Source organism: Pelophylax lessonae, assembly GCF_965119305.1.
Source record: "Pelophylax lessonae genome assembly, chromosome: 10".
Taxonomy (NCBI): Eukaryota; Metazoa; Chordata; class Amphibia; order Anura; family Ranidae; genus Pelophylax; species Pelophylax lessonae.
This window is the reverse complement of record NC_138777.1, coordinates 10,322,554-10,335,021: the sequence shown is the minus strand read 5'-3', so window position 1 is coordinate 10,335,021 and position 12,468 is coordinate 10,322,554. Positions and strand designations below refer to the sequence as shown.

Below are 12,468 nucleotides of genomic sequence, written 5' to 3'. Positions count from 1 at the left end.
CCAGTACTGAAAAGGGTGCTGGCATCTAAAATTCTCATACAAAAGGCATGCTAACTATGCAACCTCCTCGGGGCGCAACGCGTAAGGGGGGGAGCATGGTCTTAGGTGGAGCCGAGGCTGAGGCAGCTTCTCATAGTTATTACACAGCTGCCAGTGTGCTTCATATCATATGGCAACTTTGTATTCACTGCACCCCATTATAATATCTTGAAGCACAGCTCTAGGTGCTGGATATTGCCACTCTGGCGAACCAGTACTGGAAAGGGTGCTGGCATCTCAAATACTCATCCAAAAGTCATGCTAACTATGCAATATGAAGGTTCCACACACTGGCAGCTCAGTGTATAATAACTTTGAGAAGCGGCCTCTGCTTTGGCTCCTCCTAGGTCCAACCCCCTCTAACACATTATGACTAACTCTTGGTGGCGGGACGTAACGCGTAAGGGAGGGTGCATGGTCTTACGTGGAGCCGAGGTTGAGGCAGCTTCTCGTAGTTATTACAGAGCTGCCAGCGTGCAGAGCCTCATATCACATGGTAACTTTGAATTCACTGCACCCCGTTATAATATCTTGAAGCACCACTTTAGGTGCTGGATATTGCCACTCCGGTGATCCACTACTGGAAAGGGTGCTGGCATCTCAAATACTCATCCAAAAGTCATGCTAACTATGCAATAAGAAGGTTCCACACACTGGCAGCTCAGTGTATAATAACTTTGAGAAGCGGCCTCTGCTTTGGCTCCTCCTAGGACCAACCCCCTCTAACACATTATGAAAAACTCCTGGTGGCGGGGCGCAACGCGTAAGGGAGGTTGCATGGTCTTAGGGGGAGCCGAGGCTGAGGCAGCTTCTCATAGTTATTACACAGCTGCCAGTGTGCAGAGCCTTCATATCACATGGTGACTTTGTATTCACTGCACCCCGTTATAATATCTTGAAGCACTGCTCTAGGTACTGGATATTGCCAATCCGGTGATCCACTACTTGGAATGGTTCTGGCGTCTGAAATCCTCATTCAAAAGGCATTCAAACTATGCAATATGAAGGTTCCACACACTGGCAGCTCAGTGTATAATAACTATGAGAAGCGGCCTCTGCTTTGACTCCTACTAGGACCAGCCCCCTCTGACACAATATGACTAAGTCCTGGTGGTGGGGCGCAACACATAGGGGGGCATGGTCTTAGGTGGAGCCGAGACTGAGGCAGCTTGTCATTGGTATTACACACTGAGCTGCCAGTGTGTAGAGCCTTCATATCACATGGTATCTTTGTATTCACTGCACCCAATTATAATATCTTAAAGCACAACTCTAGGTGCTGGATAGTGCCACTCCAGTGGTTCACTACTGGAAAGGGTGCTGGCATCTGAAATCCTCACCCAAAAGGCAAGTAGGCAAATCTACACCTCCATAGTGAGCGATTGGTACTGATCGCTCACTGTGTTCATTCAGGATTAAATCACCATCCTGAATTAAGCCACTTGCAGGGGAAAGGGGCACAACGGCATCCCGGACAGCAGTGATAAAGGGGCACAGATACTAGAACTGATCCTCCTGCAGTTCAGCTGGAGTAAGAAAATAAAGTAAAAGCTGGAAGCACTGTACAATAATCGCAAGTGTCATCGCTAAGGCAGTACTGCAGTCCCTCCTGCTTGGCTGGTGCCCAGGCCCCCCATTTTGGCCTGGGCCCAGTACAGGAGGACAGGCTATACTTCCTTATCAGCGGCCCTGCCTGTAGGTAGGGATGACCTTTGGTTCAGCTCGGGGTTTAGTGCAAACCCCGAAGGAAGCTATCAGTGCCAGGTCAATAAGCTGCAGGTGGGGGGTTCCTCACCCCCACAGATGTACATACACAAAGGGGTGGAGATGCCTTGGGGGTGGGGGTGGCACCTGTGGCTTATTATGGCCACATGGCCATATTGATCAATGCTATTGACATACTATGATCTTATTGGCCATATAAGGTCGATAATGTCACGAGCATGCCCACCCCTGTGTGTCTGAAGCTGCCATCAGCATATTACAGCAGCAAGAAAACCTTGACGTGTTGCATACACTGCTGTAGTGAGAAACGCGTCAAAGATTTCTGCTGCTGTAATGTGATGATTTAAATAAAGCTGCCTGATGATCTACTCTATTTGTGGGCTTTACTTCTGTATGTGTAAGAGACATAGACAGCATTTGAGACCTGATGAGGATCTAATCCCATCCCTCAACCACTCCATCCAAAAACAAAAAAAGTCTTGTCTGGCCATAGGTTTTGAAAGCCTCTTTTTCTTAAAATTCATTATTTTATTACCATTCCTTAAACGGCTTCCCAGCAGGAAACTTTAATGATCTGCCTTTGGAGGATTAAAGGAAAATCCATTTTCGATCATTAACAATACCATAGTGAAAATGCCGCATGAGCGTTGCTTGGGTGCATTGAGACTCATGTAGTAGGCTGGACTCTTACAATGTTTATTTTCTTCTGCTAAACAAACAATTCCACAGTTGCCTCTTAATCTTTCCCGGGAGTCGTCTTTTGGTTAATGAGTATAGATTGACCAAGTGTCAGGAAGGTCTTTCACAGTCTGATAATCTGCATAAACCAAGGAGTCGGGGAAATGCAATCATTTTAGCGGCAGGATGGTGTTAGATGTTTTGTGCATCTGTGGACTAAAATGGACCTGGCAGCAGATTAAAGCAGCCGGGCCCCTAGCTGGAAGCAGAGACAGGTCACGATCCCTTTGTTCACAAATAGGCAGGTCATTCTCTCGTGGTGCGCGATCCCAATCGGTTTATGTGATTGCTGGCAGAGATCTGGAATGTGCGATCTTTTTTGTGGAAGGTTGATACTTGGCCGAAGGAAGTGTATTGTGTGAGTAGGGAAGATAAAACTAGAGTGCTTGGGTAGTCTTCGCCTACAGTTAAGGTACTTGTCTAATGTTTTCTTCGACTTCTCCCATCTACCTTTAAGGAAAATCCCCAAAAACAAACACACTTCTAAAGCCCTTTTCTGGACTCATTTTGAGACCACTAATGCATGACCCTCTAATGGCACCTCTTCCAGCAGTGATGACCTGTGACCTACCACTGCAGGCCTACCAATGACCAATCTTGTTGCTACACCTTGTCATGAAGACACTACACCACTACTGGAGTCCTCAGGTCCTGTGATAATCAAAGTACAGCCATTGAGTCCTGAGTCCACCAACACATAACCCACCAATGACACCTCTTCCAGCAGTGATGACCTGTGACCTACCACTGCAGGCCTATTAATTCCCAATCTTGTTGCTACTCCTAGTCTTGAAGGCACCACACAGCCACCGGGTCCTCAGGTATTGTGAAAATGAATGGACAGCTAATGAGTTCTGAGTCCACCAACACATGACCCTCCAATGGCACATCTTCCGGAAGTGAAGGCTGGTTACCCACCACAGCAGGCTTACCCATGACCAGTCTTGTTGCTACACCTAGTCATGAAGACACTACACCACTACTGGAGTCCTCAGGTCCTGTGAGAATCAATGGACAGCCATTGAGTCCTGAGTCCACCAACACATAACCCTCCAATGACACCTCTTCCAGCAGTGATGACCTGTGATCTACCACTGCAGGCCTATTAATGACCAATCTTGTTGCTACTCCTAGTCTTGAAGGCACCACACAGCCACTGGGGTCCTCAGGTCTTGTGAAAATTAATCTATAGCTAATGAGTTCTGAGTCCACCAACACATGACCCTCCAATGGCACATCTTCCAGAAGTGAAGGCTGGTTACCCACCACGGCAGGCTTACCCATGACCAGTCTTGTTGCTACACGTTGTCATGAAGACACTACACCACTACTGAAGTTCTCAGGTCCTGTGAGAATCAATGGACAGCCATTGAGTCCTGAGTCCACCAACACATAACCCTCCAATGACACCTCTTCCAGCAGTGATGACATGTGACCTACCGCTGCAGGCCTATTAATGACCAATCTTGTTGCTACTCCTAGTCTTGAAGGAACCACACAGCCACTGGAGTCCTCAGGTCTTGTGAAAATTAATAGACAGCTAATGAGTTCTTAGTCCACCAATACATGACCCTCCAATGGCACATCTTTCAGAAGTGAAGGCCGGTGACCCACCATGGCAGACTTACCAATTATCAATCTTGTTGCCACACCTCTTCATGAGGTCACCACGTCACCACTGGAGTCCTTAGGTCCTTTGAGAATCAATGGACAGTCAATGGGAATTGAGCATGTGGCCCTGGGCACCCACAAAAGTACACTCCCACTCTGCAGTCCAGAAGAATACAGACTAGAATCCAGATAACCACAAATTCAGGTAAGTATTTTTTGGATGATTTAGATTACCATCCCTGGAACAGGGATGTCAAACACTCAATTTCATTGCGGGCCGAATCAGCATTTAATATTGCTCTCAAAGGGCCAGTGTATCTGTAAAACTAGATGTCCAGAGTACCCTATCCCCTCTTATTTCACATGCCAAGAGCCCCCCAACCATCAGGAGTCAAGAGTCCCCCACCCTCCCTTACATCACTGTACACCTCCCTTACCTTGTGCTGCTGGCAGAAAGAATCTGGGGGTGGAGCTGAAAAGCAGAAAGTGCAGGTTCTGGAAGAGTACAAGAGGAGGGCTGGAGTCAGCTGCCTGGAGTTTGCTAAATGCTATCACCAGGAGAGGTGGAGACAAGGGGGTGCTGCAGTGGCACAGGGGCACAGGATCTGTAGGAGAAGTTCTGTCCTCCTCTCTGCTGCTAACTGCTGAGACATGTTAGGGGTGTAGGCGAGGGGGTGCCGCAGTTGCAGGAGAGGTGCAACGGCCTGGAGGGCTGGATTTAGCCTGTGGGTCTTGTGTTTGACCCATGTGTACTGGAAGATTAATTAGCTAGAGCAGTGATGGCAAACCTTGGCACCCCAGATGCTTTGGAACTACATTTCCCATGATGCTCAACTACACTGCAAAGTGCATAAGCATTATGGTAAATGTAGTTCAAAAACATCTGGAGTACCATGGTTTGCCATCACTGAGCTAGAGGCATGTGGCATGGGGTACCGTATTTTCTTTAAAGAGTCTTTAGGTCACTCTTCTTAACTTGAACTATTTTTTCAATACAGCAAGAACAATACATATTCATGTCCCTTTTTGTTTTCTTGTCTAAATTATTTTTTTATCTTTACAAGCCCTGGAGCAATTTTTTTTACTCTGAAGATACCCTCTAAACTCTTTTTAGATCTCAGGGAAACCCTACAAAAAATATTTGTACAATGTATACAGCACACAGTTAGTGTAAGGTGTACATGAAATATGAAAAGAAAGTATTACACCTAGAGTATTTAAAATTATATAAAATTTATCCACATGCCACGGGTAGTATTTAAAATGTACTCCCATACATTGGTGGTCAGTTGAAAAGTGTCCCTTTATATTGTAGTTAGAGGAAGTAGGTAGGGCGTCCTTATATTCCCAGTCAGTAGTAGGAAGAATAGTCCCTGTACAAGCAGCTCCACCAAGGAACATTGGCCCTCGTAACTGGAAGGCACCATCAATTCAATGATCAATCCTCTGCTCAAGAAGCCCCTATCAACCTCTGGAGGAACCCGAGTCCCATTGATCCCTGATTGAGAATGGTTACTCTAAATAAAAACAAAAAATATTAGAGTTGAATTTGTTCAACCATATTTATGAGAAGCTCATGAGCTTAACATCGTCACTTATTGATCTATAAGTTGTGTGTCAGGGAAGGGTCCTGGTTATCTTCAGTAAGGTCTCATTAGCTTCTGGGGCATTGACATGTCAAATTCAGATAGGTTTTCATTTCCGGGAGCCACAGGTGCTGCTAGAGGTTACAGAAGCTCTTTTCAACCACCTTGGATCCTGTTCTTGTTCTAAATCATCACTGATTGTGGAAATGTTTGCATTTCATTTGGAAAATCAAGTTCCCAGAGTCTGGAGGAATAGTGGAGAGGACAGAATCCAAATTGCATGAGGCCCAGTCGAAGTTTCCACAGTCAGTGATGATTTGGGGAGCCGTGTCATCTGCTGCTGTTGGTCCACTGTGTTTTATCAAGTCCAAACTCAGCTCCGCCCTCTAGCAGGAAATTCTAGAGCACTTCATGCTTCCCTCTGCTGACCAGCTTTATGGAGATGCTGATTTCATTTTCCAACAGGACTTGGCACCGCCCACACTGCCAAAACTACCAATACCTAATCATGGGATCAATGTGCTTGATTGGCCAACAAACTTGCCTGACCTAAACCCCATAGAGGATCTGTGGGGTATTATCAAGAGGAAGATGAGAGACACCAGACCCAACAATGCAGACGAGCTTAAGGCCGCTATGAAAGAAACCTGGGCTTCCATGACACCTCAGCAGTGCCACAGGCTGATCGCCTCCATGCCACGCCGCATTGATGCAGTAATTCATGCAAAAGGAGCCCCGACCAAGTACTGCGTGCATCCTATACTGTACATGGACAGACTTTTCACTAAGACAACATTTCTGTATTAAAAATCCTTTTTTTTTTTTGGCCTTCTGTAAAATTCAAATTTTCTGAGATACTGAATTTTGGGGTGTCACTCGCTGTAAGCCATAATCATCAAAATTACCAGATAGAAATGCTTGAGATAAATCACTCTGTGTGTAACGCATCCATATACAGTAAACCCCCGCTCCATCGCGGTTCAGTTTTTGCGGTCCCGGTATATTGCATTTTTTTTTGTAATGTTATTTTACTATATAAATCATTAAAAATGAAATATTTTTGTGTTTTCCATAGCTCTTGCTATGTCTCTCAGTATCTTTTATGTGTTTAAATGAGTTTCTATTGTTTTAAAAGTGTGTTTAAAGACCTTAAAATGCTTTTACACGTACAGTGACAGTAAAAAATCATGCCTACAATGCATTTTAATAGGGTTTTTCTATTTCGCGGATTTTCACTTTTCGCGGCTGGGTCCGGAACGTAACCCCCGCAATGGAGGGGGGTTTACTGTATTCACTTTTTGAATTGAATTACTGAAATAAATGAACTTTTTGATGATATTCTCATTTTATGAGATGCACCTATGTATATATATTTATATATATATATATATATATATATATAGATGTATATGTATATGTATATCTATATATATAGATATATCTATATATATCTATATATATATATATATATATATATATATATATATATATATATATATATATATGTAGATATATATATATATATATATATATATATTTAATGTTCCAATTTCACCAAAATTTAGCAAGACCTGTAAGTTTGCAGGAAAATCAGATTGGTTGAAATTATTCTGCTCATCCCTATTGATAAGTCTGCCTTACATTTATTTCCTATGTTTCTCCATAGTTATCAACACCAGCAGTCACCTATTTTAATCATGTAAGGCGAATCAGATTGTACTTGAAGTTGCCCTTTACCTCTAAAAGATTTACATTTAACCAGAGTAATTTATCTTTTACCGCTGAGAATCAGCTGCAACCTCTACGACGTATTGTTGGAAAATAATCACCTTGAAAGCGGAGGTTCGCCCAACATTATCCACATTTGTGTCAGTATATCCCCACCCCCCCTACCCCCTTCTCTGGCGATGATCAATACACAGGGACAAACAGTAATTACACCACTTACTCATGGTGGATGTGGGAATTCACCCCGGAGCTCCGGCAAAAGCACACGTTCTCCTTGTTGAGCAAAATATCCCCCCCCCTTTTTTTTTTTTTTTTTTTGTGATTGTTGCTAAACCATTTATTTTTCATAGACATCTTTGGAAAGTAGAACACTGTAAATGAAAAGCTCGTAGCCCGGGGTTGTCCGCATCTTCTACCTGCCGCCACTTAGTTGCGCTGCCGCTTGCTGCTTTCGCCTTTCTTTTTGCGCATTTAATCTCCTCTTAATCCCGCAGGGAAGCTCAGCCAGCATGGCACATCCTAATGTGATCGAGAAAGAGTTAAAAGGATTTGCATAATTTATCCCTGGAATCTGATGTTACTTAATTGCTGCGCTTACCACAGCCGGCCGGATCGCGAGGAGGCAACGAGCCAGCAGACGAGGATGCTGGGGGGAAATAGAAATCTGTTTTTAGCCTTTTTTTCCTTTTCAGGATTTAAGTGGCAATGGGTCTCTTATGTATTAAATAACACTGTCTTCCGTAATGGGCATTGTTTTATTGGCCAGCTCCTTGATCAGCACTTTCAATTTTATAGCCTCAATTTTCTGTTAATGCTTTTTGGCTGAGCATTGTTTAGGGCCCTGGTGCCCAACCTGCAGCCACAGGGCCACATGCAGCTCTTTGGTACGTCTTTTGCAGTTCTAAGCGGCCATCAGTCTGTACTGAGAATAAGAACATTGGTTTTTCTCCGTCTCTAACCAAACCTGTAACGTGTCCTCAATCTCCAATCAAACTCGTAACTTGTCCTCATTCTCCAATCAAACCGGTAACGTGTCCTCATTCTCCAATCAAACCTGCAACTTGTCCCCCGTCTCCAACCAAACCTGTAACGTGTCCTCATTCTCCAATCAAACCTGCAACTTGTCCCCAGTCTCCAACCAAACCTGCAACTTGTCCCCAGTCTCCAACCAAACCTGCAACTTGTCCCCAGTCTCCAACCAAACCTGTAACTTGTCCTCATTCTCCAACCAAACCTGTAACTTGTCCTCAATCTCCAATCAAACCTGTAACATGTCCTCATTCTCCAATCAAACTCGTAACTTGTCCTCATTCTCCAATCAAACCTGTAACATGTCCTCATTCTCCAATCAAACCTGTAACATGTCCTCATTCTCCAATCAAACCTGCAACTTGTCCCCCGTCTCCAACCAAACCTGTAACATGTCCCCCGTCTCCAACCAAACCTGTAATGCCCCGTACACACGTGCAGATTATCTGAAGACTTTTGTCTTCAGATTTACATTTTCTATGTAGTACAAGGGCCTGCCGGATTGCATACAAATTGAAAGTGTTTAGGTTTGACCTCATATTATATGGTTTTGGTAAGTCTACAGACAAAAGTCTTCAGATAATCTGCATGTGTGTACGGGGCATAACATGTCCTTATTCTCCAATCAAACTTGTAACATGCCCCCAATCCCTAAGCAAACCTGTAACATGCCCCCAGTCTCTAAGCATTCCTGTAGCATGGTGGCCCCAGTCTCTAAGCAAACCTGTAGCATGATCCCAGTCTCTAAGCAAACCTGTAGCATGGCCCCAGTGTACAATCAAACATGTAACATGTCCTCATTCTCCAACCAAACCTATAACATGTCTTCAGTTTATAAGCAAACCTGTAGCATGGCCGCAGTTTTCAAACAAACCGGCAACATGGCCCTACAGTCACCATCTGAATCTGCAACATTCTCCAACCAAACCCAAAGAATGTCTCCAGTCTCCAACAAAACCTGCAGCATGTTGCAGTCTTTATCCAAACTTACAGCATGTCCCTAGTCTAACCAAACCTGTAGCATGCCCCTAGTCTTCCACTAAACTTGTAACACGCCCTAAGTCTCCAGACAAACCCGTAGCATGTCTCCAGTCTTCAACCTAACCTACAGCATGTCCTCAGTCTTCAACCTAGCCTACAGCATGTCCCCAGTCTTCATCCAAATCTGTCTACAGTCTCCAACCGAGCCTATACCATGTCCTCAGTCTTCAACAAAACCTGCATCAAGTCTTCGTTATCTAATTAAACCTACAGCACGTCTCCATCTCCATCCAACTATGCAGCATGTTCTCAATTTCCAGCCAAACCTGTAACATGCCTCAGTCACCAATAAAACCTCCAGTATGTCTCCAATTTCCAACCAAGCCTGTAACATACAGTACCTCCAGTCTCCAACCAAACTTGAAGCATGCTTGAAGTCCTTAACCAAACCAGCAGCATGTCCCCGGTCTCCAGCCAACCCTTCAGCATGTCCCCGGTCTCCATCCAAACCTGAAGCATGTCCCCAGTCTCCAAACAACCTATAACATGTCTCCAGTCTCCAACCAAACCTGTAAGATATCCCCATTCTCCACCCAAATCTGCAGCATTCTCCAACCAAACCTTAAACATGTCTCTAGTCCTCAATCAAACCTACAGCTTGTCCACAGTCTCCAACTAAATATGTAACATGTCCCCAGTCTCAAACCAAACCTGTAGCATGTCCCCAGTCTCCAACCAATCCTGCAGCATGTCTCCAGTCTCCAACCAATCCTGTAGCATGTCTCCAGTCTCCAACCAAACCTCTAGCATGTCTACAGTCTCCAACCAAACCTGCAGCAGGCTCCCAGTCTTCAACCAATCCTACAGCATGTCCCCAGTCTCCAACCAAACTTGTAGCATTTACACAGTCTCCAACCAAACTTGCTGCATGCCCCCAGTCTTCAACCAAGCATACAGCATGTCCCCAGTCTCCAACAAAACTTGTAGCATGTACACAGTCTCCAATCAAGTCTGTAACATGTCTCCATTCTTCATAAAAACCTGCAGCATATCCCCAGTCTTTAACCAAACCTAGAGCATTTCCCCGATCTCCAACCAAATCTGTAGATTGTCCGAAGCTTCCCACTAAACTTGCAGCATATCCCCAGTCTCCGTTAAAACCTGCAGTATGTTAACAATTGTTTTGGGGCCCCAAGGTGTCAGTGTGTCATTGTTTTTTGCCCCCAATTTTCAGTGTGTCATTGTTCAGCCATTTGCTCACACTCCTTTGAGTGGACAACAGTCTGATGTGACGATGCTGCCTACGCCGACGCACAAGATACCCGAGAGGGCAACACACTGAAGACCGCTTCACCTTCATCAGGAAAAAAATGATTGACAGCGGCACCTGAGGTGCTGCCTTTGCATGTCAATTCCCTCACATTGGCCAGGTTGTATGAATGAAGAGGCACACATACTCACTGGTAGTAAGATTGATGGGAAATGTAGTCCTGAGAACATGACTAATGATGAGGTTATTCTTGTAACTGAGCTTCAACAAAAAAAATCCCCCTCTTAGCTGCCTTGGGTACTCCTTCCTAAGGTAGCTACTTGTACACTTTTGCTGCACTGCTGAACGCTTCAGGGCCCACACTGGCGCCCCCTTTCACTCCCTTATCTTTAGGGCTTAAAACTTGGCACCCCCTTTCTATGCCACAGCTACCGGTTAGTTGGCTCCTGGATCCCTTTGATCTTCTGGAGTGGTCCCCTCTCTTAGGCAGACCCCTGGGAAGATTTTGAGTACTCACAACAGTTTTTCCTGGAAACTCCTGCCCAGCAGCTCCACTTGGTCAGCAACACTCTGGATCCCTTTCTGCAGCTCAGCTCAACCTCCGGTCCTTCAGGCCGACTGCTCTGACAGGAGGACTCTGCTTCCCGCCAAAGACCCTCTGTCACATGCCCCTGCCAGGTTTATACCCAATCCCAGGGTGCATTGCAGTGAACTCCGCCCTTTGGGACAGCTATAAACCTTGGTGCACTATTGACCAGGTTTCCTCCACTGTCCAACAAGAGCCCTCATTGGATACAGTGGGGAGACTCCCAAGACTGAACAGACTACACCTGGAAACACATGAAAGCCTAACTAACTGATCAGCCCCCCTGATAAGCAGACAGGGCCACACATATACTTTTCCTTGCACCTGCCTAGGAGGGTGCTACAGTTCTATATTTAAATTGTTTCATTTCCTTATTTGCTACAATGTATTGTCATTCAGTCTTCAACAGGAACACTGCTGCCAGTCTGGGAGCTCTGATGTGTGATGGGAAATGTGGTTCAGCTTCCGAATGGAGGAAAACTTGGTTTAGCACACAGATATTTCTTTTCAATAAATAGAGGAAATGGCTGAGTAGGTTGTTCAGGACCCCCCTGACCTCTGCAGCATTAACACATGATTCTCTCACTGTCAGCACTCACATCCTCAGGCTAATCCATGCGGTCATGTATTTTAATTGGTTTGTCAGTGACCTTCTGAGCCTCTTCGTGATCCCTGCTGGAGCGTCTTTATGAAGAATTGATTTGCAGAATATATTTTCCTACATATTATCATGTGACATTGAAATGCACCTAAACCTTCCTTGTCTGGAGGTGAAGGAGGAACCAATAGAAATCGGAGGAATACAGCCCTGCGTGAGGGAGAGCGCAAACCTTGTTTTTATTACATTTGAATTTGAATTAATTTCCATTGTGCTGTCCATGTCAGTATTGTGGCTTCCCAATTATCAGTGTGTTACTGCTATTGGACACCAAGAACCAGTGTGTCATTGTTCTGGATCCGCAAGTGCCAGTGTGTCATTGTTCTGGATCCGCAAGTGCCAGTGTGTCATTGTTCTGGATCCCCAAGTGTCAGTGAGTCATTGTTCTGGATCCGCAAGTGCCAGTGTGTCATTGTTCTGGATCCCCAAGTGTCAGTGAGTCATTGTTCTGGATCCCCAAGTGTCAATGTGTCATTGTTCTGGATCCCCAAGTGTCAGTGTGTCATTGTTCTGGATC

General features: G+C 45.0%; 1 protein-coding gene across 2 annotated transcripts in view; it reads left to right on the top strand.

Annotated features, from left to right (window-relative positions):
* NELL1 (neural EGFL like 1) overlaps positions 1-12,468 on the top strand; it is a 1,211,404-nt gene that overhangs the window by 109,977 nt on the left and 1,088,959 nt on the right. The gene's annotated exons all lie outside the window — the stretch shown is intronic.